Source organism: Mus pahari, chromosome 13 (assembly GCF_900095145.1).
Source record: "Mus pahari chromosome 13, PAHARI_EIJ_v1.1, whole genome shotgun sequence".
Taxonomy (NCBI): domain Eukaryota; kingdom Metazoa; phylum Chordata; class Mammalia; order Rodentia; family Muridae; genus Mus; species Mus pahari.
In genome coordinates this window covers 54898988-54926398 of record NC_034602.1, presented here as the reverse complement: position 1 = coordinate 54926398, position 27411 = coordinate 54898988, and the positions used below count along the sequence as shown (strand labels likewise).

Sequence of the window (27411 nt, the reverse complement as noted above, 5' to 3'; positions counted from 1 at the left end):
AATGAATGTGGTGCTGGGGCCCGAGCATCTTCCAGATGGAAGATCCTCTTATCAATGACTAGGGCACAGGGGGAGGCCTCTGCTGCCTGTTGAAAGATTCTCAGCCCATCCATGCAATACTGTATTTCCCAAGCACCTGAGCCCTGAACTTGATATCAGGGATCTAAGGAGATTTATAGTCCAGCAAGGGAGAAAAGTGTAAAATTAGATGACCAGCTAGGAGGATCAACCTATGAGTTTGAGGCTAGCCTGGGCTGCATAGTAAGTATATGTAAGTAACTTACATAGGCTAACCTGGAGTGAGGCCCTGACTTTCACAAACAAGAATAAGAACAAAACAAACAAAAAACCCAAATGAAAACAAAACAACAAAAAAAAATCAACACCCCCCCAAACTGAAAAAGCATAAAAAACTTTAGATGACCAATAACATGTTAGAAGCACTAGACTGAAATAGGCAAAGAACTCCTTAGATGCCTCAGGAAGATTGGGAAGGCATCTCTCTGGGGAGATCTGGCAGCAAGTGGTACTGGTGAATTGTTAGAGCACATCCCATGGGGAATGCAGTAGAAATGTAGCAATTCATGTATCCTTCCTTCCCACCTCCCATCTCCTCTTCCCTGCCTCCCTCCCTGTCTTCTTTCCTCTAACCCTTTGCAACAGTCTTGTTATATATCCCTGACCAGCCTCCAGCTCACGCCAGTCCTCCTGCCTCAGCCACTCAAGTGCCAGGATTACAAATATGCCACCAGGCACACTGCTCACTTGTAAGATACATTCTTTCCTACTATGGCCATTTCTTCCACCAGGTCCTAGGGCACTGTGATCTCTTTGTTACCAGATTACTGCACTATTTTCCAGTCTGTCTTCTCATCTGTTCATGTCTCTTTCCTGCCTCATCAGCCACACAGAAGCCATAGGTCCTTTCAGAGCAAAACTGTGAAGGGTCATTATCACTGCTTCACCTAAACCTTCCCAGAGATGCTCGGAGCCTCGGGATATTTAATACCATGCAATACTAAATACACCAAGTTTACATAGTGCTTCTTATATACCAGTGGCTAACTGAAAATTTTCAGCTCTACTTGATTCTCATATCTCGTATCTTGTGGTCCACATTGTTTGAATGTTGCTTACTTGTTAAAATTTATTAGTAACTCGAACACCAGTCCTTATCTGATGCTGTATGGCAGGCACATGGACACACACAGAACAGTAAAAATGAGAACCATCTGATATTGATATTTCTAGCTGAGCTCACACAAGGTCGTTTTCTATTTCCTTGGCTGAATTATTGCTCTCTATAAGTGCATCTCTACCATTCACATTGTGTTCCTTTTTTTGTTGGTTTCTGCTGTTTAAAGCTCCCCCCAGGCACAGCACTCAGGTGCTATCCTGGGACTCAAAGTTAAAGAAAGCTGAGGTCTACCTCACAGGGCAAACAGATGCAACAGGTAAGTTTCATCCTGGAGTGAGCTACCGTGCTGCTAGCCTCGAACTAGCTTAAAGGATGAATTAGCCACATTTTCAAGTGAGGTGCTTTGAAAGAGAAACATAAAACAGGGCATGTGTACTGATGGGCTGCCGAATATGTGCTCGGAGACCCACGGGGACCCAGAATCCACGAAGTCTTGTTTACAGTAGTGAGTTGTAAGCTCTGGCTGTAATGACTCACTGCAAGCTAAGTGCCTTGCAGCGCTAAGGACACCCAGAGCCTTGTAGAGTTAAGAATGTCTGCCCTTAAAAGCTTACAACCAGCTAGGGCACCATTGCTTGTCTCTTTCCCTGGCCATACAGCTTTCTTCAAATCTTTCCTGATCTCCCCACCCAGTTTAGACACCTATTATCACATCTACATAGGACCTCCCCTAGTCATTTTTTTTTTTTAGCATAAACTTAAACCGATTCACTTTAATAGTTATTCGATGAGAGCCCTTGGGGGCTGGAGAGTCTAATGCTGCTAGAGAGAAGCATCCAGAACCAGTTACACGACACCTTTGAGCATGAGAAAGCTGGTGGCCTGAGAGATGGTGGCCTGAGCTCATTATTTAGAGCCCATAGTTGATGGAATGGTCCAGGAGTAAGCCACGAACAGAGATTGAAATGTAGATGAAATGGGTTCTCCGAGTGCAGAAAGGAGACACGTTTGGACGCACAGTAGTGAATGATGCTGGGTGAGTAGAGGCAGGAAGGGTAGACAGGTAGATGACGTGGATCTGAAAGAATGAAAAAGCTCTGCGGAGATGGGACAGCTGACGGTCTAGAACTTGCCAGAAGCAACAAGGATAATGGATGTACCATGGCTGAGCTACGTGGAGCTGGCTGTCCTGGAGCTGGAATCGAGAGGATGGTCCTGCAAGTTGGTTGGTAAGGGAGCCGGGGAGGAGAGCCAGAAATAAACAGAAGGAAAACAGGATGGGTCACTTGGGTTTTCTTCTCTGCGACAAATAACCAAGAGAATATTCCAAAGACAGAAAGACTTACTGTGGGCTAGCCTGGTCTCAGTCCAAGGCTAGCTGATTGACTGTTCTGGGTCTGAGGTGAGGCAGAATAGCATGGCTCCAGAATCATGTACCAAAGAACAACCAGGAAGCAGGGGGCGGGCCAAAGAGGACACACCCTAGTGACCAAGAATATGCCCCTAGTTACCTCCTTCCTCCTGCTAGGAGTTTCCTACTTAACTATTTAGGACCTCCCCAAATACCTCCACCCCAGCAGTCCCAAGCCTTCAACACAGAGAGCCTGAGGGATACATTCCATACTCAAACCATTATAGAAGGTATAACCAACTCAGGACCTGGTCTCTCAACTGAGTGATACACTGGAGTCACTTGGGGGCTGGGCATTATGGGTAGTTTCTGGTATAGGGGTCTAGGGTGAGGCCGAAATAAAATGCATTCCCGATAAATTCCGAGGAGTCTGAGGCTACAGTCGTAGGATGACACCCTAGAGCCAGTGTGAACATCACTGGAGATATCCCAAGGTCCTTGCTCGGGAAACTGGAAGTCTTCCCGTGTGAAGATTTGGTTGCTGTGTGGTCTCATCACACACATTTTTAATTATCTTCCCAACAATAAAGTGAAAAGGCAATCACAAGGACTTGGAGAAGTGACGCGGCGAGATGACTGAGCGGTAAGTGTGCTGATGCTGCCAAGACCGAGGACCCGAGTTCAAGCCTCATGTGGTGGAAGAAGAGCCTTGATTCCCACAAGTTATCTTTTGATTTCTACACAGGCACACGTGCGCGCGCACGCGCGTGCCTCCTCCCCCCCCCCACAGTAAAATAAAATATTAAAAACTTTAGAATAACAACAACGAAACCCACAAAACCTTAAAAATATATAAATCACATAATTGAACTGAAATCTGAATGGGCCAGAAAGAAACTGATTTTTGGGGACTTGCTCTTTCCACTGGCTCCGATGATACTGGAAACAAAAGAGAATTTCCACCCTGAGTGATATAAAATTTAGCCAGAAGTGGAAAGAACAGACCACCCCACAAGCAAGCATAAACCGAAAACTGCTGGCTTACCTGCTGGGGAGCTTGTCCATTAGGCTTCTCTGGGTGTTAAACTGTTCTTCCTGAAACAAGAGCAAAGTGGAAAACTGAGGGATACCGAATTTTCACAGTGGGACTGGGCAATACCCAAGGAGGCATTTCCTGAGGGGTGCAGGACGCCGACGTTGCTGTGGGGGGTTTTAGCCTGCAACAGTGGGCCCAGGCAGGCAAGAGAGAAGCCTGAGGTTTGTTAGGCTTGACTTGGCAGCCCAGCTCCAGGCACTTAGCAATCAATTAACAATTAACCAACATCTCAGCGTTCCCATTTATAAAATGAGATTGTAATGAGATTTAAGCGGCATAACATATAAACTGTTCATTGCACACTGGGCATGCTGGACTTGTTAATGCTATCCACGACATCTGATGGTCTGAAGGCTTGGGTTCCCTTCAGAATTTAGATGTTGAAAACAATCCCCGGTGTCAAGGTGGGCCTTTGGGATGTGAGTGGATCATGGGGGCAGGGTCCTTACGAAGATGCCACAGGGCCCTTGGCTCTTCACCAAGCAAGATCACAAGGAAAAGATGGTCATCTAGGGACTTAGCAGAGAGCAGTCTGTTAGGACCTTGATCTTAGATGTCCCTATCTCCAGACCTGTGAGGCTGGGTTTCTGTTGTTGATAAACCATCCAGTCTAGGGTGTTTTGTCATAGCAGCTTGAGCATTTAATGTGCTTGTGGGTAGTGTTAGTGAACACTGCATGGCTATATGCCTCCACACTGATGGGTATAGAGGTGGGCAAGAGGAAGGAAATGAATTTGCTTCTTGGGGACATATCAAGCTATGCTTTGATTAGTAAAAAGTATAACCATTCAATAAATTACACAATTTAGAAAACATTTTTGCTTATAATGAAAAAGATGTACAGGATTTAGAAGGCAAAGAATTGGTCAGAATGTTTAGTAGAACACTCTACTATACACAGACACATGTTCAAGACATGCTTTTTATTCTACTCCCAAGTAACTAATGAGATAATGAACTCTGACACACCATACCATACAATACTGGATGACTACATACATCCAGTGGTTCAATTTCCCATTCTGTTAGCCGTGTATTTTCACCCAGTGTTCATTTTTATTACCTAATATTTCTCTAAACATTGAAAACATCAATTGAATATCCCTAATCCGACTGCTCTTGATTTTGACTATACTGTTAATTATTTATCATCAGTATCATGGGTACATCAGGACAATATGAGCCAGGTGACATGCACGCATTCAGGGAGCAAGCACAGCGACAAGAAAGCTTACACACAACTCAGAGAGACTGTCATCCACAAGTAACACTGGACACATCCTGGGGAGGCGCTGTACCCAGAGCTGCGCAGCTGAGGTGTTGACAGTACCTGAGTCGGGCGGATGGGAAACCAGTGTGGGCCAGTCATGGCCGGAAGATCTGGCAGAGCAGCGGTGTGACAAAAGGGAAGCCAGCGGTGTTGTTTACTTAGCCAACAAAGAATCCTGAACTCCTGCTTTGTGTCAAGGTACCAGGAAGCTGCGCAGCTTACCCAATAGAGTGACAACCTCCTGGGTGGTGGGACGAATAGTCCGGCATTCCTGACATTTAAAGAGCAAGTCCCTGAAGACCCTGAGGGGCCAAAGGTTTACTTGGAGGTCTGCTACACTCCAAGAAGAAAGACTGGAAGAGCAAAGACCCCAGTACGTGGGTCAGGAGAAAGGTCCGGGCCATAAGAAGTAAAAGGAACAGTGCAAATATTTGCGCGAGAGGGGACCCCGACCTTGTTCCCTGGTGTGGTATCTCAGAAGAATTGATGATGTCTTGTTTTTGCTTTGAAAAAGATACTGAACTACCCACTGGAGGCTGCTCTTCAATGCCCACACGTGTACAGTGAGATGTTACTGAGTCCGGCTCCTGAGCTCAGCTAAGGACTGAAAGCATGAAAGGTCAATAGGTCACTCTCCTTGATCCACCCACAGAGCGCATCCACGGGATGGGTAGAGGGCTATTAGAAGCAGAGACAGAGCTTCATGGGAAATGGCTGGATGCAGGAGAATACAGCGGCAGGTGCTCTTCCTTCTGAGTGAAGGGCGGACCCTTTGAGATAGCAATAGTTAAAATACAAGGTTTAGTAGTAAGGAGTGCTTATTTCTCTTCCAGAAGACCCAACCAGGGGTTGGGTTCCCAGCACCCACAATGCATATCTCACTATTGCCTGTAACTTCAGCTTTAGGCGATCTATCTTCTGGCTTCCATGGGCATCCTACACACAAGGAATATATATGCACACAACTCACTCGAATAAAAAATAAAAGTAAAATGATTTTAGGTCTCGGATTCAATACATGGGTGGTACCAGTCTTGGAAAGCAAAGCTCTCATCTAGTCCCTCGTGGGCAGGGAGCCTTGTGTGACTCTCTGGCGCCTGTCAAGGCATTATGACCCTCAGTTTTGCCTTTAAGGCTTCCTTTATGCAACATTCATAGTTTTCCCCGATTATTTCAGAACCTCTAATTTCTATTTCTAGTCAGCCTGGTATTTTTGCTGTCTCAACCACACCCATGATATCCTGCCTCCAAGCCTTTATGCATATTATTTCTTTCCCTGGCCTCCTTTCAATACTTTGAAAAATCCCCTTTCCTTTGCAATGCATAAAGCTTAAAGATAAAACGTAAAATTACCTAGCGATGTAGGTTACCGGCAAAGTGTCGTCAACCCTTCAGAATGTTCTAGAGCTACACGGTCCACTATGGTAACTGCAGGCCACATGTAATTATTTTAATATAAATGACTGAGAATTAAATAGAGTTAGGTGATTGGTTCCCCAGTGGTTTCCTTCCAGGACATTTAAGAACTTTAAACCCTACGAGGTCCCTTGTCTGTTGGGAAACAGTTCGTATTGTTTGGCATCCCCGAGTTACTGCCCACAGGATAGAATCTCTACACTGCTGTTTAGCTCTCAGGTGGAGCCTATGACCTCCACCTCTGAAGGGGTATTTCTCCCGACCCCTGCCCCCTCACCACCAGCTCCCTGTGAGTGTGCAGGGAGCAGGGAGGCAGCTAGCTAGCGGCTCCAAGTGCGCACATCTTTGAAATAGCATTTTCTTCTGGAAAGATTGGTCTTGGCCTACATTCAGAAAGTTGCCTGGAACTTATCTCTCAACATCTTGGTGCCTTTGCTCCCTCAGCTGAGGTATACGGATCACAGGTGACTCAGGATTGGCAGGTGATCGGGTACAAATACTGCAGCTGCCATCCTCTTTGTAGCTCCTCGCTGGCATGCAATGAGGAGGCGGGTCTACGGGAGCCCCTCTTCCTGAAGAGGAGTGGCACTCCTTACCTCTCCTGAACATTACTACCCACTTTTCTGGTTTGTTAGTTAGTTTTTTTTATTTGTCATTACCAGAGCGCTCAAGTACCTGTAGCAGGAAGGGGCATTTCTGCTTAAGCAAAGGTGAAGGGAAAGGTCTGAACATTTATAAAGGCCCCCCCGGGCATGCGCAGGTCGTTTCTCATCATTCCTTAAACCTGGGGGCGGGGAAGGATGTGCGATTGGTACGGGGGGGGGGGAAGGGTTGTGGGAGGCAAAAAGGAGGCTGGGTAGGATACAAATGTAGAAGATAGGCTCAGGTTAGGTGAGGAGGGGACCTGAATGCTATGATAAAGCCAGAACAGACCATGAGATTGGTAGTCTCTAACTGGTGGCACCGCGCTGGCTCTGGTGGGCATGACAGAGGTGAACTGAGCCAGCCGTGACTTAATTGTAGATTGGTTTTCGCCTCAGTTTGTATCACAAAGTGGACAGTCTTCTTTCTATAACCTTCTGTTCTTTTTCACGAGAAGGAAACCAATTCCTTTCCAAAGGGCATTAAATTCTGAACATGATAAGCTCGAGTTGGCCCCAGCGCTTTTCCTTGTAATTGGCAAACACATTCAGATTGGGCTTCTGTTTTCCTTTGATAGCCTCCCACCCCCCAACCCTAAGCAAGGCCAACATCTGAACAGCAAGAAAAGAGCTCATGCAGGGCTCCTTTCTCCCAACAAGCTTTGCAACATCTTCCTTGGATACGGTTCAGCGGGGGGCCTTCCCTGTATTCCAAGAGGAATTCCTCATCCTCACAGAGAGCCTTTGTTGTCCGGGGGTTATGCGAAGCTAACCGCTTGCTTGCTTCGCACAAGGAAGTATCTTTTCATTGTGTGAAGTCACGATCAAAGAGGACTGTGAGAGCAAGCAGGGGAACAAAGTGGCGATTTACATCTAGAATTGCTGCAGAGAAAAGAAGGGCTCTGTTCCTAGAGCAAAGCTCACTCATCTCAACACGCAGTGCCATTTTTTTTTTTTTTTTTTTACTCGTCTACGGATGGATTTCATTTTAAAGATGTATTTATTTTTCATTCGGGTTTGTCCGTACCCTGTGCAGGCAGAGCCTCCAGAAGCTAGAGGAGGGAGTCAGATACCCCGGAACTCCCAGTTAGAGATGGTTCAGAGCTACCAGGTGTGTGGGAACCAAATCCGGGTCCTCTGCAAGGGCAGCAGGTACTCTTTAACTGCTGAGCATTTTCTGATGGGTTTATACAGTTTAGTCCTTGGTATATTTGGGTAATTGGATTTTCCTTTCTTTCCTCTGTCCATGTGTGTGGTGTGAGTGTATGCTTGTGTATGCACGTGTGTGAATGTATGTATTTGTGTGTGTGTGTGTATACAAATGTGGAGGCTAGAGGCTCATGTCAGTTCTACCTACCATCTTTCACTTCTCTTTGGAACAAGGTCTCTTGTTGCTGGGCTTCCTGATTGGCCAGGCTGGCCAGCCTCTGAGCACCAGGATTTCTATCTCCTCACTCCTTTGGCTTCCTCCAGTAACATATATATCGCATATATACATATACATATATATATATATATATATACACATATATAATATATATGTGTGTGTATAATACATATACATATATATGTATATATACATATGTGCATATACATAATATATATGCATAAATATATTTGTATGCCCACATATATGTATGTATGTACAAAATTCTCTGTCTTGTTCACAAACATCTTAATCTTGTCACAAGTCTTAAAAAATTCATGAAAAAATGGAAAAAATTCATTCTTGCTTCAAACAACAAAAGCAGTATATTGTACACTTGTATACTTATAAATATATGTAACAATATACATATAAAACAGACACATATACAAATATGCATACACACACACATATATAAAATAAGCACACAAAGTTTTGAGAAAAACAGAAACACTCAGCTTTAGTTCCAGTAAGCTAACCTTGTATTATGTGCCCGATTTTCTCCCTGTGATGTATAAAGTAAGTTTTGTGAAACTATGACCAAAATACTCGAGAGAACAAGTACAGAAAAGAGGGCTTTATTTTGTCTTACAGTTTCCGGGGCTCGGCGTCTGGATGCCTGGTTGGAGCATCATGTTGGTAGATGTTCTATGAGAGGCTGATCTACTCAGAATGGACGGAGAGTGAGAACCGCACTGAGGACCTAGTGTAACTTCAAAGTCACCCTCCTGGGACCTACTTCCAACTAGACCCTGCCTCCCGAAATTTCCAGAATATTTCAAAATTAGAGCCACCAGCTGGGGACCAAGCATTTAGCACACAAGTCTTGTGTATGGGTGTGTGTGTGTTCATATTCAAGCCATAACATATGGTATGTTTTATGTCCAATTTCAGGTCAATTTTATATAATACATAGGTATAGTACATAGGTAACTTCATGCCCTACCTTGCCCCCCATTCAACATGATATGTTTGTCCTTTTCCATAACAATATATGACCACTCTTAGATGCTCTAGTGGGGGAGCAAATAAACAAACACACAAACAAACATCCCACATTGTTGCTCCCTGCTGCAGGAAAATCCCAAGAGATTAAAACTTCGCCCAAGCTGCTTTCTAGCATCCTTTGTGATGAGTTACATAAACATGGCTGTCCTAATAAAGAGCCCCACATAATGTGAATATTTAACCCCTCCCCCCAAAAACCCAAACAAATGAGAAACCTCCTGCCCGATTGCCTGGAGGAAATTGCTCACTGTGAGTACTCTCCGCTCAGTCTGGCAAGCTAGCTACTTTTCTACGTGGACCAAGAGCTCTGCGTGCACGGTTCACCTCCGTTAGCAGCCAGTTCATCCTTGAATCGAATACGACTTGCTCGGGCATCATGTTCATCCCTTCCTCTTAAACAGTTAACTCCCATGAAAGGAAAGCAACTTCCCAGAAAATATCGCACAAATTCCCCTCCTCCTCCCCTCCCCCTCTCCTCTCTTCTCCATCCCTCTCTTCCATTCAATAACAAATACTACATTTCCATAAGTTAAAACTAGGAAGGAGGGGAATTCTCAAAATTCTACGGGTCAAAGAATTTACTTGTTTATATGGGAGAAGCAACCAAATAGCTCCATCTTCTGCAGCTCGGAATGTGATGCGGAAACACAGTCTGTGGGAACTATCCTAAACAAATTAAAGTAGACAAGTAACTCAGAGTATAAATATAAGCACAGCAACCCGCCGATCACAAGGGCACCTCTAGAGCGTGGCTTAGGGTGGAGGCCAACCAAGTCTAGGAACTGATAAGCTCTTATTTTTAGTCCTCTCTAAGTAAACAGATGAACAGCTAAACTGATGAACAAGCTAAACTGACTACATTTTAAGCCTTACCGTTTCCGTAGCTGGACACACTAATTTGTGAAGTGTATCAGGCTACTGCTCTTCATGGGAAAATCCTATTCCTTAAGCCAGAGACTGCTGGATATGAATTCTATAATCTTCATGTTAGGTGTGCCTGTGCACACTGCAGCAAACTGCTTTTGGATTGTTCGTAGATTTCTTGACAATATTTTCTTTTCTTTTCTTTTTTTCTTTTTCTTTTCTTTTTTTAAAGATTTGTTTATTATGTGTACAGCATTCTACCTGCATGTATGCCTGCATATCAAAACAGAGCAGTAGATCTCATTACAAATGGTTGTGAGACACCATGTGGTTGCTGGAAATTGAACTCAGGACCTCTGGAAGAGCAGCCAGTGCTCTTAACCTCTGAGCCATCTCTCCAGCCCCAGTCAGTGTTTGCTCTTGAGAGGAAACATATAGAAAGTTCCCTACCAGACACAGCCAACACAATTTTTCCTTATTCCTTCCTCCCCCGAAGCAGGATCAGAAGTCACTTGCTAATTCAACAGTATTCAAAGTGATGCTATTGGAAAGGGTTTAACTCTGTGGTTCAGGCAGATACAAAGTTTGCAAAGCAATTTTACCTTCCAGGCAGTACTGGGCCAACCAGTGTTTAACAACTGGTTTGACAGAAAAGCAAAGATACTGACTATAAAAAAGAAGCACAAAGCATATGGCACACAAGTGCTAATAAACTTCTACAAAGTAAACTGGGGCTGGGGAGATGCACAGCGTAAGAGCACTTGCTATGCAAACATGAGGACCTGAGTCTAGATCCTGAGCACATGCATACAAACCCAGGCATGGCCACATATGTAATCCCAAACATGTTTGTACACATGTACACACACACACACACACACACACACACACACACACACACACACGCATGCAACTGATGTACTCTTCCTAGAATGATTGGAAGGGATTTTGACAGGCAGTCAACCTATGACCTCAACTGACAGAATAGGTGTAGTTCTGATAAGAATGCAGCTTGGAGTTTCCATTTAATTGTAGATAAGAAAGATAAAGAACGGCCACACCTGGGAATTTCACTTGTTCGTTGATAACACGAGCAAATCTTTGCTGAGACAGATCAATTTTGAAAATTAGAAGAAAAATTTCCTCCTGAAACTTTGGGTGTTTTCCCCATACAAAGGCAACAGATTCAACCTACTTTTTTGTTATTGTTGTTGTTGTTTGTTTGTTTTCTGAGACAGGGTTTCTGTGTGTAGCCCTGGCTGTCCTGGAACTCACTCTGTAGACCAGGCTGGTCTTGAACTCAGCAATCTGCCTGCCTCTGCCTTCCAAGTGCTGGGATTAAAAGCATGCGCCACTACTGCCGAGCTTCAACCTACTTTTAAGTTTGATTTAAACTAATGTGTTTTTCATTACTTTTCTAATCACAGAGAGGCAACAACAACAACAGCAAGTCCTGATTCACAGTTGTGGCATAAATGCTCCCGAGGTGGCTGGTTTGAAACTTGTTATTCCAGGGCCCAGAACAAAATGTTTCAAGGCCACACAGAGCACCCCACCCTGGAGGACTGCCCCCTACAGGCTCAACAAACACAAATCCCCTTAGGAGAAATTGTAAAATGACATTTTTGATATTTACTAACTTTTCTTCTAATATACTATATCTGATTCTACTTTAAAATAGTTCAGTTGTGTTATTGTAATCTCAATAAGTTGTTGACATTCCAGAAGCCCACAGCCAGTCTCGGCCAGCTGTGGCACAAGCTGTCTGGATTTTGTGCTTGAAGGGCAAAAGCACTTCCCGGGTAATTGTCCTGCAGCCACAGGCCGCTAACCTTCCATTAACAGTCACCTTAAGGGCTGACCACCCCAGCTGTGAGTTAATCAGTCTCAAGAGGGCAGGATGTTCCCAGGAGAATTTTAGCAGTTAGTGAGAAGCAAGCGGGGAAACCACCTCTAGATCCTGTTATCACAGTTAGTGAAAAGTACGTGTGTGTGTGTGTGTGTGTGTGTGTGTATGTATGTGTGTGTGTGTGTGTGTGTATGTGTGTATGTGTGTGCTGGGGGGGGCGCAACTCTAGGTCATGTGACCCCTCGGAGGTGCTCAGCTGCCTTTCTTGGAGAATGGTGAGAATATAGTTCCGGAGATGGCCATAGGATGGAAGTGAGGTATGCAAAGATGCTGGAATCGTGCCTCAGATGGAGCCCATGATCAGAAACTAAACACTCAGCACTGCGACCGCACAAAAGAAATACAAGATTCCAATGCTGATTGCACAAGGGTCGGTTGGGGATCCAGTTCCTCTCTCACAGCCCAGACCTGCTTCTCTGATGGATGAGTCCGAGGAAAGCCGGGAACATGGAATTTCACAGCTGGCTCACAGATCATTGTTTTCATCTCTTTCCCCAGGAGTGACCATGTACAGGTGAGCTTCAGTACAGACCCAAAGGCTAACTTCTCAGGATCAGTACTTTAGGTAGGGATCAAGGGATGTCCATTAGATGCTGGAAGCGAAGAAGATTCAGTTGAAGGACTGGAGAGGTGGCTCAGAGATTAATAAGATAAGCACAAACCTCTGTAACTTTAGCTCTGGGATATCCAACTCCCTCATCCAACTAGGAGGTGAACATACTTATACCCAGGCACACAGGAATGTACATAGTTTTATTTTTTTAATCTTAGAAAAAGGATTCAGTCTTTTCCTGTGTATTCAGCACAGACAATAGGATCCAAATTAGATAAAAAAACTAAAGAGATCAGAAACTTTCAATAGTATCCTGTGCTGCGTGTATCATTAATGTGGAGATTGCACATCTTTAAAGAACAAGGGGAAACAGTGGAAAACCAGAAAGAGGGTTACATTAGATTTTAATATGTGAAGTCAGGGTAACACCTTTCTGCTGTGTCGTGGAATGTGTCAGGGCCTGTTGTGGGCAGTCCTTGCATTCTTTTTCCTTTAAATCCACTCAAGGTTAATTGAAGTTACAGATGAAACACAGATGAGAAGGCCACAGGCCAGCCTTTCCTGTTGTCTCAGGCACCTCAAGCAATGCGTTGATTCCTTTTCTCTTTTCTAGAACATACTCTCTTCTTCTAAGAATAAACAGCGAACAAAGCAGCCCCTTACAGTTGTTACTAACCAAAGTAAAGTCCAAGGAAATGTGATACCCCAAGCCCTCTCTTGTCCTTTATATGTATGTATGTAGCATGTATGCACATTTGTTGATTTTATTCAAGGATGATCAAGAGTCACCGATAAGCCACAGTTTCAGCAAACTGTGCACCAGGAGTCTACTGGAGTATTTAGACAAAACAAACTAACAAATAAAGCAAGTTAACTATGTGTATGCCACCAACAATATACAATCATATCGGTTGGGAAGAAAATAGGAGGGTCCAAATCATGTGACTTTCGAAGCTAGAAATATTTAAAGAGGCGCTAATTGTGAGAAGGCACAGTATCTAGATCTGAAATGTTTCCATAACACATTGTTACAGGCCTTTCACTGTGATTGCAGGGAACATTGCAGAACGTAGCTGAGGAACATCTAAGCATATAGGAACATAAAGTGCTATTAAATTTAGCTCCTGTCAGATTTGGGTGATTTTAGTCCAATCTGTTTTATCACCACATTTTATATATATATAAAAAAATTAAGCTGATTTTGGGGGGATTAAGTTATGAATTAATGAGTGACAGAAATGGCTTTCCATTTTATGAAATTAAGCTTTTATTGTTCAGAAATTAGGTTTAGGAAGTAGATACTACTGGTGGGGTCCAGGGACGTGGGTGGCTTTCTGGCCTTCTAAGACAATGGACTAAGAAGCTAGTGGAATTATACCTAGACTAGTAGGCGTGTGGCTGGAGACTGCATTCCTGCTCCTGTGACCTCAGTAGATGACAGGGTCTGCTACCAGACGCTGCACTCAGGGAGTGGTAGAATCCTCTATCTGGGATAGTGTCAGGCTGACTTAAATACAGAGAGTGACCCATATCCACATCTGTGGATTCCATTACCTGGAAACCAAAGTCCCCTGCTCCAACTGTGTCCATACTAAACAGGAAAGATTTTTTTTTTTTTTCTTGGCACCCTCTAAACAACACTTTCCAGCAATTACTCACGTTGCACTTACAGTGGATTAGGTATCAACAAGGAATCTAGAGATGATGAGTTAGTATATGGGAAGATGCTCATAGGTTACATGTAGATGCCTTTTTATATGAAGGACTTCACCACCCTTCGGGGGGGTTATGTACAGGGCTTCTAACACCAATCCTGTGCACATACTAAGGATGGCTGCGTTGTCTCTGCCAGAGAAAGGTTGGAGAGCCTAGAATAATAAAACCTTGAGACTTCTGGTTTACTTAACTAAGTGTTAACAGCCACATAGTTATTAGATTCAGGGCAAGATCGTACCACACATTGTCCTAGGTCTTTAGCATTGAAAACTCAAAGTTGTATAACTTCCCCAGATTGTGGCAGCCATGGCGAAGCTGAGGGAAGTGAGAGGCAATCACACTCCGACAGAGACCCGGCTGGGGTGTGGTGAAGCTAACCTCATGCCAGTTTTCCCTCACACATATGTTCAATCCGTGCTAGCGGCAAGCAAATGGAGCACTTCACTTCATTTTATGAGCTAGACATTGGAAATCTTCATTGTTTTCAGTTGTCTCTAAATTCACACCCAAGTGTGGAATTAGACTCATCTGGAAGTCATTTCTGATTAAAACGAACCTTCAACACAACTGTTATGATAAAACCCCTGTTTCTTGTATGAAATGCATTATAGTGTTTTTATGCCCAATATTTCCTATTTGACCCTTATTCACAGGGAAACCTTGATGTTTTCAAGAATGTGCTGAGGCGTCTTGGTAAGATGTAGATGTGTCAGCTTTAGAGGTGGCATCAGCTTCTGCTTTTCAACAAAGCTCTCAAGAGACTCCCATGCGACTGGGCCAGAGGAGTGCTGATTCAGAGCAGTGGTTCTCAACCTTTCTAATGCTGAGACCCTTCATGTGGGAGTGATGCCCCAGCAGAAAGCTATTCCATTGCTACTTCTTAGCTGTAATTTTGCTACTGTTATGAACAGTAATGTAAATATCTGATATGCAGGACATCTGATATGTGACCCCTGTGAAGGGTATGTTTGACCCCCAAACATGACTCTCAGGTTGAGAACCGTTGGCTTAGAAGATTATATATATATAATATGGTATATGGGAACCTTGCTGTTGTGTTGCAATATGCTATTGGTGATGGTAGAGCTTTACTCAGTACAAGGTAAGCCTAGTGTGGCAACCTATGCTTCCTATGGATGTCCCTGTGATGATTTGTATATGTTCTGCCCAGGGAGTGACACTATTAGAAGGTGTGGCCCTGTTGGAGTAGGTGTGTCACTGTGGGTGTGGGAAATAAGACCCTCATCCTAGCTCCCTAGAAGCCAGTGTTCTGTTAGCAGCCTTCAAAAGTCAGAGACCTCTCAGCTCCTCCTGCACTATGCCTGCCTGGATGCTGCCAGGCTCCTGTTTTGATGATAACGGACTGAAACTCTGAACCTGTAAGCCAGCCCCAATTAAATGTTGTTCTTGTAAGAGTTGCCTTGGTCATCGTCTGTTCACAGCAGTAAAACCCTAAGACAGCTCCCAAATAATTCCTATTACATGGTTTCTTCTCACAACTGATGTTTTATCTGCTGAGGGGCAGGATCTTTGTTTCCTTCCATGAACTTGGGTGGAACTTTGGGAGTGCTTCAGCCAATAAGATGACGGTCTCTATGTGAGGCTCTTGCTGATTGGGTGGCTTCAAAGCAATGGCGCATTCTCTCTCACGGCTCTGAGGATTGGAACTAGGAGATAGGAGTGTCATAAGAGTCCAGTTCTGATTAAGGGCTATTTCCAAGATGTCAGCTATCTGTGTCCTCTTACGGGTGTTGAGGAGAGGAAAAGGAGAGGGTATTGAAAGCCTGCACGTGCTCTCTCTGAAATCCCTGTTAGTAAGGAGGGCACGAGAGCATCTGAGTGGGTTCCACACACCCCTAATTACCCCCGGAAGGGCCTGCTTTCTGGTACCCAATCACAAAGAGTTAAGAGTTGAGGCATTTTGGAGGGGAGACCACAGCACTGACAAATGACACAGGAAGTGCTTTCTGAAGTCAGGTCATAAATATGCTTCGTGTTTCTACTTTCTTTCCTGGAAACTAAAGCGTGCCCGGAAGGCACGTGACCCGCACGCTGCCCCGACAGACTCCTCGGCTGGCTAGCACAAGAACTCCACCAGAGTGCCAGAACATCAGACAGAGTCCTCCAGTCCCACCCTAGGGCTCATCAGACCTACCTGGACTATGGACACTTGAGCAATTTTTTTGACTGTGTGTTCCCCCTTAAAAGCTCTGCTGAAATCTAATTGCCAGTGTGATGATACTGGAGCAGCTTGCAGGTGAGACCCGTGCTGTTAGGAAAGTTCAGTTTCTTTCTCACTCTCTCCCGCCCCTTCACCTGTTTGCCACGGGAGGTTCTATCCGGAAGGCTCTGTTAGATGCCACTCTCTTGACCTTAAACTTTTCAGTTTCAAGACCAGTGTGTGAGTAACGTTCTCTTCGTTATAAATTATCCAACCTGTGGCATTCTGTTTTAGCAGCACAAAATAGATTAAGCCTGAAAACGGAAGCAGAGTGATGTTCATATGGCGAAAGATGCTTTGGAAGAGGGTAATGGGTAGAGGTTGGAAGGAGTTTGAGCATCTGCTCTGAAAAAGCCTAGATTGCTCTCTCTAAATGGAGTGTGAGGGTGATGCTGGCCAGGGCTTGGGAAAGAACAGCCAGGAGAGCCTGAGATGGCTTAGTGACTGTGTTAGAAAGCTTGCAGAAATGTGAATGGAAAAGGGCAGGCTGACGAGATCTCAGACGGAAATGAGGAAGGCTCTGGAAACTGGAGCATCCTTGTTACACAGAGGCAAAGAAACGGGCTGAATTGTGTTGTGCCCCAGGGCTCCGCGGAAGCAGAACACAGCGCGATGATGGCACAAGCCAGCAGGAAAGCATTCAAGGATCTGTGTGGCTTCTTTTAACTGCATGCAGTAAACTGTGAGAAGAAACTGCTTTGAGACGGAATTTATCATTAGAAGGAAACCAGAAGGTTGAGATTTGAGAGATTATCGGGCTGGTCCCGTGGAGAAAATGAAAACACTTGTTCAGAAGAGGAAAACCAAGGATGTATGTGGTCTTGGCACCATTTGAAAAAGAAATTACTGTCGGCAGAGGGGAAAAAAAAAAAAGCCAGAGGCTTTTCCTCCACATTCCTCCAGAGCTGCCTGAATGACCGTGAAGGGACATCAGAGTCCCGTGTGCTGCCCTCCCCATCACAGGCCCAGAGAGGGAGGAAACAGGAAGAGAGGCCTTAAGCACCCTGGATACAAGACCTCACATCTCTGCATCTCTGCTCTCTGTGACTATGCAGTCACCCTGGCAGTGGCTCAAGGCAGCCCATGGGAAGGAAACCTCACACCCTACTCTGGAAAGCACAGGGCTGTGACCTCTGGTGGCATCCACGCGGCGCACAGAATGTAATGCTCTGAGACCACCCTTGTTATCAAAGGGTGTGTGGGACAGCCCGCGGACCCTGGCAGAGACTTGTTACAGTAAAGGAGGCGCTCTGCTTTCTGGGGTGACACCAGCCCAGGTAATAAGAGCTATGGTGTTACCAGAATACAAAGGCTGTAGGTAGGAAGTCACCTCCAAGCCAGAAAGGCACTGTGGGGGTGGAGGCCAACAAAGCCATGGGCAGGGGGGTGGAGTCTAAGGCCTTAGGGAGGGGCAGCCTCTGCCCTCTGAGTCTGGCAAGTGAGATTTATTCTCACACTTTAAGATTCAGGATTGCGGGGCTGGTGAGCACCCGACTGCTCTTCCGAAGGTCCAGAGTTCAAATCCCAGCACCACATGATGGTTCATAACCATCCGTAACAAGAACTGATGCCCTCTTCTGGAGTGTCTGAAGATAGCTACAGTGTACTTACATATAATAAATAAATAAATCTTTTTTAAAAAAAAAAAAGATTCAGGATTGCGGTGCACGCCTTTAATCCCAGCACTTGGGAGGCAGAGGCAGGCGGATTTCTGAGTTTGAAGCCAGTCTGGTCTACAGAGTGAGTTCCAGGACAGCCAGGGCTACACAGAGAAACCCTGTCTCGAAAAACCAAAATGAAAAGAAAAGAAAAAAAAAAAAGAAAGAAAGAAAAGATTCAGTATTGTTTCCTTTCCTCCCTCTTATCTGCTCCTCTGCTTCAGACCTCTTACTCCATTATTTATCTAGATTTCTCCCTTCTGAAACGGCGAAGTCCAGACTCATAGCTTTCTAGATTTGCCTCAAGATGAATTACACCATGTGATTCGCCCACATCTGATTCAGAGACGACTCTGGACTTTTAAGAGATTGTGAGAAGGATATGCATTTTAGGGCCAGAGGCAGAAGCCCATGACCTGAATCTGTGTCTCCTTGAAAATTCATGTTGACACTTAGCTGTCATTCTAACACTTAGGAGTTGCAGTAGTAAAGATTTGATCGATGAGTGCTCTGTCCGTATGGATTGGATTTCAGTGTTAAAAGGGTGACTGATCTGCACAGCCCCGTGTCTTCTTTGTCTTCCTTTGTCAAGAGATGGGGAGGAAAGATCTCCTTCCTGTAAATGCCAGATATAAGCTTCTTGATATTAGACTTCAATAGCAAGAAGCAAAACCGTGGGTCAGTAAGTTTGAATTAATTCTAAGTTAACTGGTCTCAGGTGTTCTCTCAGTGAAGAACAAAGAGAAACACCCCCTTTAATAGGCTGCTGACTTCTGTCTGCTCTAACTCGATCATTTCATCAGTAGGTTCTCAGCTCCATGCCCAATGGGCCTCCACCTCTCAAGCCTACACTGTCAGTAGATATGGCTCAACACCACATTTTCTTCAAGATTCTATCCTTCTCCTGTCTCCATGTCTTTCGGCCCTACCTCTACACTAAGACTGAATAAAGTTAAGCTACGCACTCAGTATCTATATTTAATAACCTGTTCTCAATGCTCTCTGATTTATTACATACTGCTTATTTGTGATCCGTTCAATATTAACACTCAGTGTGGCTGTACTTAGAGATGTACCTTTAATTGAGGTAACTAAGGTTAAACAAGGTCAAAAGGAAGAGGCCCTGATCTAACAGCATTAGTGTCTTATAAACCCGGAATTCTTGTACCAAGGAGAGGCCATATGAAGACGGCAAGGATGGGCCATTTGAAGGCTAGGAAAAAAGGCTTCCTCAGAGACTAAGACATACCAGAACTGTGATCTTGGACTTCCCAGCTTCTGGAAATATAAGAAAATACCTTTCTGTACTTTAAGTCACGCCATCCTTGGTATTTGGTTAAGGCAGCCCAAGCAGACTCATTGATATCTTTTAACAACTGAGAGTAGTCAAGCAGAGGTAGATTGGAAGTTCTGCTCGGTTTTGAAGTCAGGCGTTAGCACTGACAAGTCCACTGTAGCCCCAAAGGATTTTAATCTCATAGCATCTCTGTGTGATAATCAAAAGGTCCCCACTAAATACTCTGCACTCATCAACATCTCAGACCGTACCAGAGCATCCCATCGGGGCAGTCTTCGGGACGTTGCCCACGCTGCTTCCTGACATGTGTGTTTTCTCTTCCTCTTCTGCTTCCTCCTCTAAATAAAACTCTGGCTTGCTGACCCTCGGCCCGTGTCCATCAGAACTTTTACTAATATGACCGAGGACCTGGGTAGAGAAGGGTCCAACTTCCCTACTTCTTCTGCAGTAGGAGGGGACTTGAATTTTAGTGTCTTCAAGACAGGAAAACAGGAGTGATACTCAATGCTATGTCCCAATCAAACTATAAATGTCTGGGTTCACCTTACACCACAGAGAATTCTCTTCCTCAAAATGCTAATTGCACCCTACTGAGAAAACAGCAGAAAAACAGTGTCTGGGAGATAACAAATGTAGTATTCACTTTATTCATTCCCACAAGTGAATTATTATTTTATGCCAATAATTTTCAAAGTAACACTGGAAGCTTAAAAATGAGCACAAATTAGAATAGTTATGTATTCTTGGACATGGGAGTATATTGACAAATATCATCCTTATTACTTTACTTATTTTTCTTATTTTTGTGTGTATTGGTAGAACACCAAGTAAATGCAGTAAACTGAACATGTTAATCGATTTTAGCCTTCTCCTAAATCTTAGTCAAGTTAGTATGGGATTGTGTGTGTGTGTGTGTGTGTGTGTGTGTGTGTGTATGTGTGTGTGTGTTACACTCTGTTGGACATTTTTTTTCCCTTTACAGTAAGTAGCTTAGGGAAACCATTAAAAGAAGGAAGGGCTCATTTTCCCTCATGGTTGCAGAGGCTTCCAGTCAGGCCTGCTTGGCTCTGTTGTTCTGCACGTGTAGTGAGGCAGACATCGGGGAGGACAAAGCTGCTCCTGAGATGGCAGACAAGAAGCAAAAGAACTACAAAGGGGTGGGGACAGGTGGCTTTCCAGGATGACACAGAGACCCTCAAATGCTCTGCAATTGCTTCAGGGGGTGGGGCCCAAATGCAGAGGGTTGATCTGTGTCTAAGAGCAGTAGACAAATGTCTGTTTCCCTTCCTCTAAGTCGCTGCTGGCTGTACTTCCTCCAACCTAGCAGTTGCCTGGAAGATTATCTTAAAGGAAGAGCTAATGCAGAAGGCCTCTGAAGTGGGGCTTCTACCAGCAGTACTGAAGATCGGATACTATTTTCTGTTACCTGGAAAAAACTTTATTTAGTGATTGTGTGTGTGTGTGTGTGTGTGTGTGTGTGTGTGTGCATTGAGGATTGAACCTAGGGCCTAGTACATGCCAGGTAAAGTCTACTTTGGGACTTTAGTCCTAGACTCCCATTTACTAAAAAAAAAAAAAAAAAAAAAAATTTTTTTTTTTTTAAGATAATGTGTCACTAAGTTGCCCAGGACTGTCTATGAACTCACTTTATAACCCAGACCAGCTTTGAGTGCACCATTCTCTGCCTCAGCATCAGGAGGGAAGCCATCTGAAAACAGAAAAGGCTTACTCTGGCTCCTGGTTTAAGCCCACAGGTGGCTGGTTCCATTGCTTTGGGCTTAAGGTGAGGTTGGATCTAACAGCACCAGGAATGTGTGATGGAGAGGAAACCGGATCTAACAGCACCAGGAATGTGTGATGGAGAGGAAGCTGGATCTAACAGTACCAGGAAGGTGTGATGGAGAGGAAGCTGGATCTAACAGCACCAGGAAGGTGTGCTGGAGAGGAAGCTGGATCTAACAGTACCAGGAATGTGTGATGGAGAGGAAGGATGCTCATCTGGTGGCATCCAGGAAGTCAAATCCATTGGGAGAAGAGTCTGGAGACAAGACAGAGTCTCTGAAGGTATAACCCCTGAACTGTATCTTCTAATCAGCCCCACCCTCCAACAGCCTGTTCAGAATCAAGCCCCATAATGGATCCATGTGAGGAAGCTGAGTACCTACACCATAGCCCATTCATCTCAACAGTGCTGCCCGCTGGAGACCAAGCCTCTAACAAAAGCCTAGGTGTATCTAATATTCAACCAATAACGAAAGGATTTGGCCAATGCCGCACACTGTGGCTCCTCTCCTTTTCCTCCCCCGTAGTCCTCCCAGACATGGCATTCACACCTTCATCCTCCAGGCAAAAGTGTGGAAGAGCTTTCTTAGGGGGATCTGACTGACCCAGGGAGAAGGCTGTAAAAATGCCTATGCTTTACGTACCAGAAAACCAGCTTAGCTAGGACACAATAGCAGAAGTTACCACGGTTAAGCACAATGGCACCCTGAGCAGACTACACTCTCCTAGTTCCTAGCACAGTTGCTCTATGAATGAAGTGGAAAGGCAGGATGAGCTTGTCTTTAGATGTCCGGGCTCTTCTTTTTCTTAATAAAAATGTTTTTAAAAGATTTATATTTATTTTATGTTAATAACTGTTTTTTTGTTTGTTTGTTTTTTTGTTTTTTTTTTGAGACAGGGTTTTTCTGTGTAGTTCTGGCTGTTCTGGAACTCACTCTGTAGACCAGGTTGGCCTCGAACTCAGAAATCTGCCTGCCTCTGCCTCCCAAGTGCTGGGATTAAAGGCGTGTGCCACCACTGCCCGGCTATATGCTTGATTCTTGCAAATGCCAGAAAAAGTCAATAGAACTAGAGTTAGACATAATTGTGAGACACTATATGGGTGCTGGGAACTGAATCCCCATCCTCTGGAAGAGCCACAAGTACTCTAGACCACCGGGGCATCTCTCCAGTCCCTGGTTTCTCAATGTACTTCTTAGGAAGCTACTACTGGATGAAGCTTACGAAAAAAAAGGGTAGGAGAGCCAAGGAAACCGTGACGTTGCAGTGTGGATGCCTCTTCTACAATGCCTGCAAAATGGCATTCTCACTGTAAAGGAAGAGGAGGAAGGACGGATCAGAGTCTCTGTCCTTTTGAATGATCGACTTAACTGTGAGAATGGGTTCCTTATGAGAGTGGATTTGTTGCAAGAGTGGCTTGTCTGATTTTCTGTCTTGTCCATGCTTGCTCACTGCCTGTCTTTGTTTTGATGCAGCTCAGACACCCTCATCAGATGATGGCGCCACACTCTTGGGCTCCTAAGCCCCCCAGAGCCATGGCACATGGCAAACACAGTTCTGGTGTTCAACCAGGTAGTCTGTTATAGCTGCGGAAAAATGTCCTAAGACATATGAGGTCCAGAAACAGGAATTGTAACAGGGAAACTGGTGACAGGAGATCTCAGAAACAAGTAGGACAGACTCACAGAACAGATAGGAAACAAAGGGACTCTCTGAACACCCTGAGCAACACCTCTTGTTTAGACAACAGAAAAAATGAATATTCTAGTATTCAATGAAAATTATCCATATTTTAAAACACATACAAGAAAACAGACAACGGCTTTACAAACAATGTCATTATTCCAGGCTGTGATGGGACACAAAGAAGAAAAATAATAATTTATAATATTCCCCCATCTCACAGTCTCATTTACAGTCGTAAATGCCCACAGTGTAAACCGAAACCAAGTTATACCTGCATGGTATGGATGAGGGTGGATTTAATGGACAGAGAGCTTAAGAAAGATGGCTTCACCTCTCACAGGGGACAGTGAGCAGACAGTGCCCCCAAAGCAAACAACCAGGAGGCAGAAGTGTATACATCATAGCAAAGTACTAGAGCTAAGTGCCAAGCAACTTTAGGGCCAGTGTAATGGCTCGGCAGGTAACGGTACTTGCCACTAAGTCTGATGACCTGAATTCAATCAGGTCCAACACACAATGGAAAGCCAGCACTTATTTCCTCATGTTGATCTTCACAGGCCCACTAGAACACACTTACAACATACTTACAACACACTTAGGCCCACACAAAGACCAGCACCAAGGTAATGAATTTTTTAAAAAAGAAACACTGTATAATTTAGAGATTCTTTCGATCCTAAGATATAGTGTGTACAGCTATAGAATACACAGTGTATTTTAGTAGGTATTCTAGTATGTGACTGATTAAATTTATTAGAAATTACTTCAAATGGAATAATAGAGAGATGGGTAAAAAAAAAATATGAAGGCCCTGGGGGACTAGGGAGACTACATGGTGCCCAAAGAATAACAGTAGAGGTATTCCTTTGGTTTCCACATACGCATGCACATACATGTACATACATGTCATATACACATGCACACATATGAGCACATATAAGAACAGGTCTTGTTAAAGTAGAAACTGATTTTAGGAAATCTTTTTGGAGATGTTCAGCTTCCTTTCTCATGAATGGATTGCCTTGAACTAGGTCCTTTGATGGCCACACATCTGATTTTTGTGTTTGTTTATGTGTCTGTCCTTTTGAACACAAACACACAGAATTCCCATGATGGAGAGAATTCCTTAATGACTTTGGTGACTAAAATTGAATGTCCATTAAAGACATAGTCCAAACCTAACATCTTCCGAATTGTGGAGAAGCACGTGAGGCTACATTTCTGGCTGCCCTCTGTCCACATGAGAGGAGATGCAGGAAGAGACCAAAGTTCCACGCTGCGTAGACTCTGGCCTGTGATGTAAGCAGTGCTGATCGGAAAGTTAATGATTACCCGTCTCCTGAGTTAAGGTCTGCTGAGAACCTGGTAGGGAGCTGAACAGAAAGAAAGTAGAACACACGGTGGGAGTCTTCAGGAAGCCACCGTGACTCCTGGTGGCACAAGCCAGGATACCACCATACGGTTCTAGCATACACCGAAACCAAGATCGAACTGTCTTTATTAAGTCCAGTGCTGGAATTGGGTGGGTGGAGGTGGGCAGGAGTTCTGAATTGAAGATGAAAATCGGGGTATTCCCAGTTCAGGCCATTATTTGCAACCTTTGAGATTTGGGTGGGTCAGGTAGCATAGTGCTCCATTTCATATGCTTATGAGAGTGCTACATTAGTTTCACAACACTGAACTAGGGGCTTTGCTACAAATTTCCTGAAAACAGAAGCAAAGCACTCGGGTTCGCTCACAGGGGTCCTGAGTTGCTACCCGGCATGCCCTTCTCTCTTTGATATCCTTTTGCAAATTATGTAACTCGGTCATTGACAGCTACTAGGAGAGAATTCGCATGGCAAACTCAGTCCAGTCCATTTCGAAAAGGTCAAGGGACACTTGGTGCTGAGTATCTCGATCCCTTTGGGTGTGATTTCAAGTTACGTTCGTTGGATCTGATGCTAAACCTTTCCTTTGCATCTTTGCAGGCCATTTTTTCATTGGCACTCTGGACTCGGTGGATAATTCATGCTGCAGCCAAGCCAAGGAGTCCAACTGTTGACTTAGAGACACACTTCCATTCACAGGACTGGCAGCCAGTAAGTGTTCAATGGCAAATACAAAAGAAGTTGATATGTCGCTCCTGCAAATTCTATGACCATGTCTCACAGTGACTCACATTGTCCAAGGATGCAGTTTCCTTCTCACATTCCTCTTTCATTTATATGAAATGATTTGTAGTTAAATCACATTTGTGTGTGTGTGTGCAATCTACATTTGAAAAATAATAAAACAGTAAGGGCTACTATCTTGGGAGTTCATTATTCAGTATTCAGAGGTGGTGAGCTCCTCCCCCCCCTTCACATTTCTTGAAATCTAGGACAAAGACATAAGAATGACATCAAACAAACATGTCTGACCTCTAACCAAAATAAGTTCATTATATGTAGGAATCTAGGGCAGGAGAAGAATAGGTTTTCTAATAGATGGATTTTATTTATTTCATTGTGATAAGAACACATCCTGTAAGATCTAACTTAACAAACTTTATGTGCTCAACACAGATTGTTAGTATAGTCACAATGCATTTACTTATCTTTAAAACAAAGGTTTATCATATATATATATATATATATATATATATATATATATATATATATATATATATGCCCATGTATATGTTTGTACAGGTGTGAGTGAGTGCAGGTACCCACATGTGGTGGTCAGAAGAAGGTGTTGGATTCCTGGAGTTGTCAGGTACCAGACCTGGGTGCTAGGAACCAAACGCAGGTCTGAAGAGCAGTGTGTGCTCTTAGCGGCTAAGCTATCTCATCTCTCCAGCTCTGCATTTGCTTACCTTGTATAACTAAGATGCTATATCAGTTGAATGTCACCCCAACCCCTCAGTCCCTTAACCCGTAGTTCTCACCACTCTTTATGTATGTGTGACTTTGAGGTTTCTGCTATCTCGTGTTAAAAACAAACAAACAAACAAACAAACTTTGATATTCCTTGTTTTACTTAGAACATCTTCCGTATCCATCCACACCATGACAAATGGCAGGACCCCCTTCTTTCTCAGGCTGCACACACCATGTCTTCCTTATCTGTTTGTCTACAGATGAGCACTCCGGCTGTTCCCTCACTCAGCTATTGTGAATGAACTGAACACGGGAGTTCAACTGTACTACTCAGGTCTGTATTCCAGTTCTTTAGGATAGCTCCTTCTAAGGCATTCTTGGGTCATGTAGCAGTTCTGCTTTTAATTCTTTCGAAACTGTTCCCTATCAACAGCTACTCAAGAGCTCTGATTTCCATACTTACTTTGTGAAGCTGTGACCAGACTTCTGACGTGAAATGCTTACAAGAATGCGTTAGCTATTCCCCTCTCCACTGTGTTATAATACCCCATGAAAGCGAGAGAAGATATTTAGGGGAGACTTATTTGGGCTCACGGTTTGAATAGTTACAGTCTATCACTGTGAAGAAGGCATGACTCTGGGAGATAAAGTGGCAAATGTTTCCCAGCTCCTTGTTACATGGTGCTGACCAAGGCAAAGAGTTTGAGTGGAGGTGTGAGCCTTCAAGCCTCAGCTCTACAGTCTTGTATTTGTGAGCTAGGTCCCATATCCAGTTTAAAGCCTCCAAGGCAGCACCACCAGCAGGAAAACAGCTGTTCGAACGTTTGCGCCCGTGGAGGACATTTTACATTCAGATGCTAACACAGAGAGCAAAGGTTTATTTGGCCCCTGGTTTTAAAGGTATCAGCTTGCTACAGCAGGAAGGGTGTGGTAGAGAAGAGGTGGCAGCTTGAGTGGTGGCAGTCAGGAAGTAGAGAGGAGGTGAGGATAAGATACAGCCAGCACAAAGGACATGCCCAGTGATTTAGTTCCTGTCCCAAAATTTTTAGAGCCTCCCAAAATAGTGCCAATAGCATACAACGTAAGAGCCCATGGGAGATATTTTACATTCAAGCAATGACACCCGCATCGATTGCCTTTTTTTTGTAATTGCCATCTTAAAGGTTTGATCACCAGGGTGATGCTATGCAATACTGGCTGGTCTGATATTTGCTGTGTCACTGGGGCTAGTCTCAAACTTGTGGCAATCCTCCTGCCTTAGTGTCCTGAGCATACAACGTAAGAGCCCATGGGAGATATTTTACATTCAAGCAATGACACCCGCATCGATTGCCTTTTTTTTGTAATTGCCATCTTAAAGGTTTGATCACCAGGGTGATGCTATGCAATACTGGCTGGTCTGATATTTGCTGTGTCACTGGGGCTAGTCTCAAACTTGTGGCAATCCTCCTGCCTTAGTGTCCTGAGTGGTGACGTTACAGGCATGTGGCACTGTGCCCAATAAATTCTGAATTTGCTTTGACTTTCTCTGGCCAT

General features: G+C 44.2%; 1 protein-coding gene across 1 annotated transcript in view; it reads right to left on the bottom strand.

Moving 5' to 3' along the window:
* C13H4orf19 (chromosome 13 C4orf19 homolog) overlaps positions 1 to 27411 on the bottom strand; it is a 79032-nt gene that overhangs the window by 19394 nt on the left and 32227 nt on the right. Inside the window, exon 2 of the mRNA XM_021211259.1 lies at positions 3535 to 3584. The gene's annotated coding sequence lies outside the window, so the exon portion shown is untranslated. The remainder of the gene's footprint in view (positions 1 to 3534; positions 3585 to 27411) is intronic.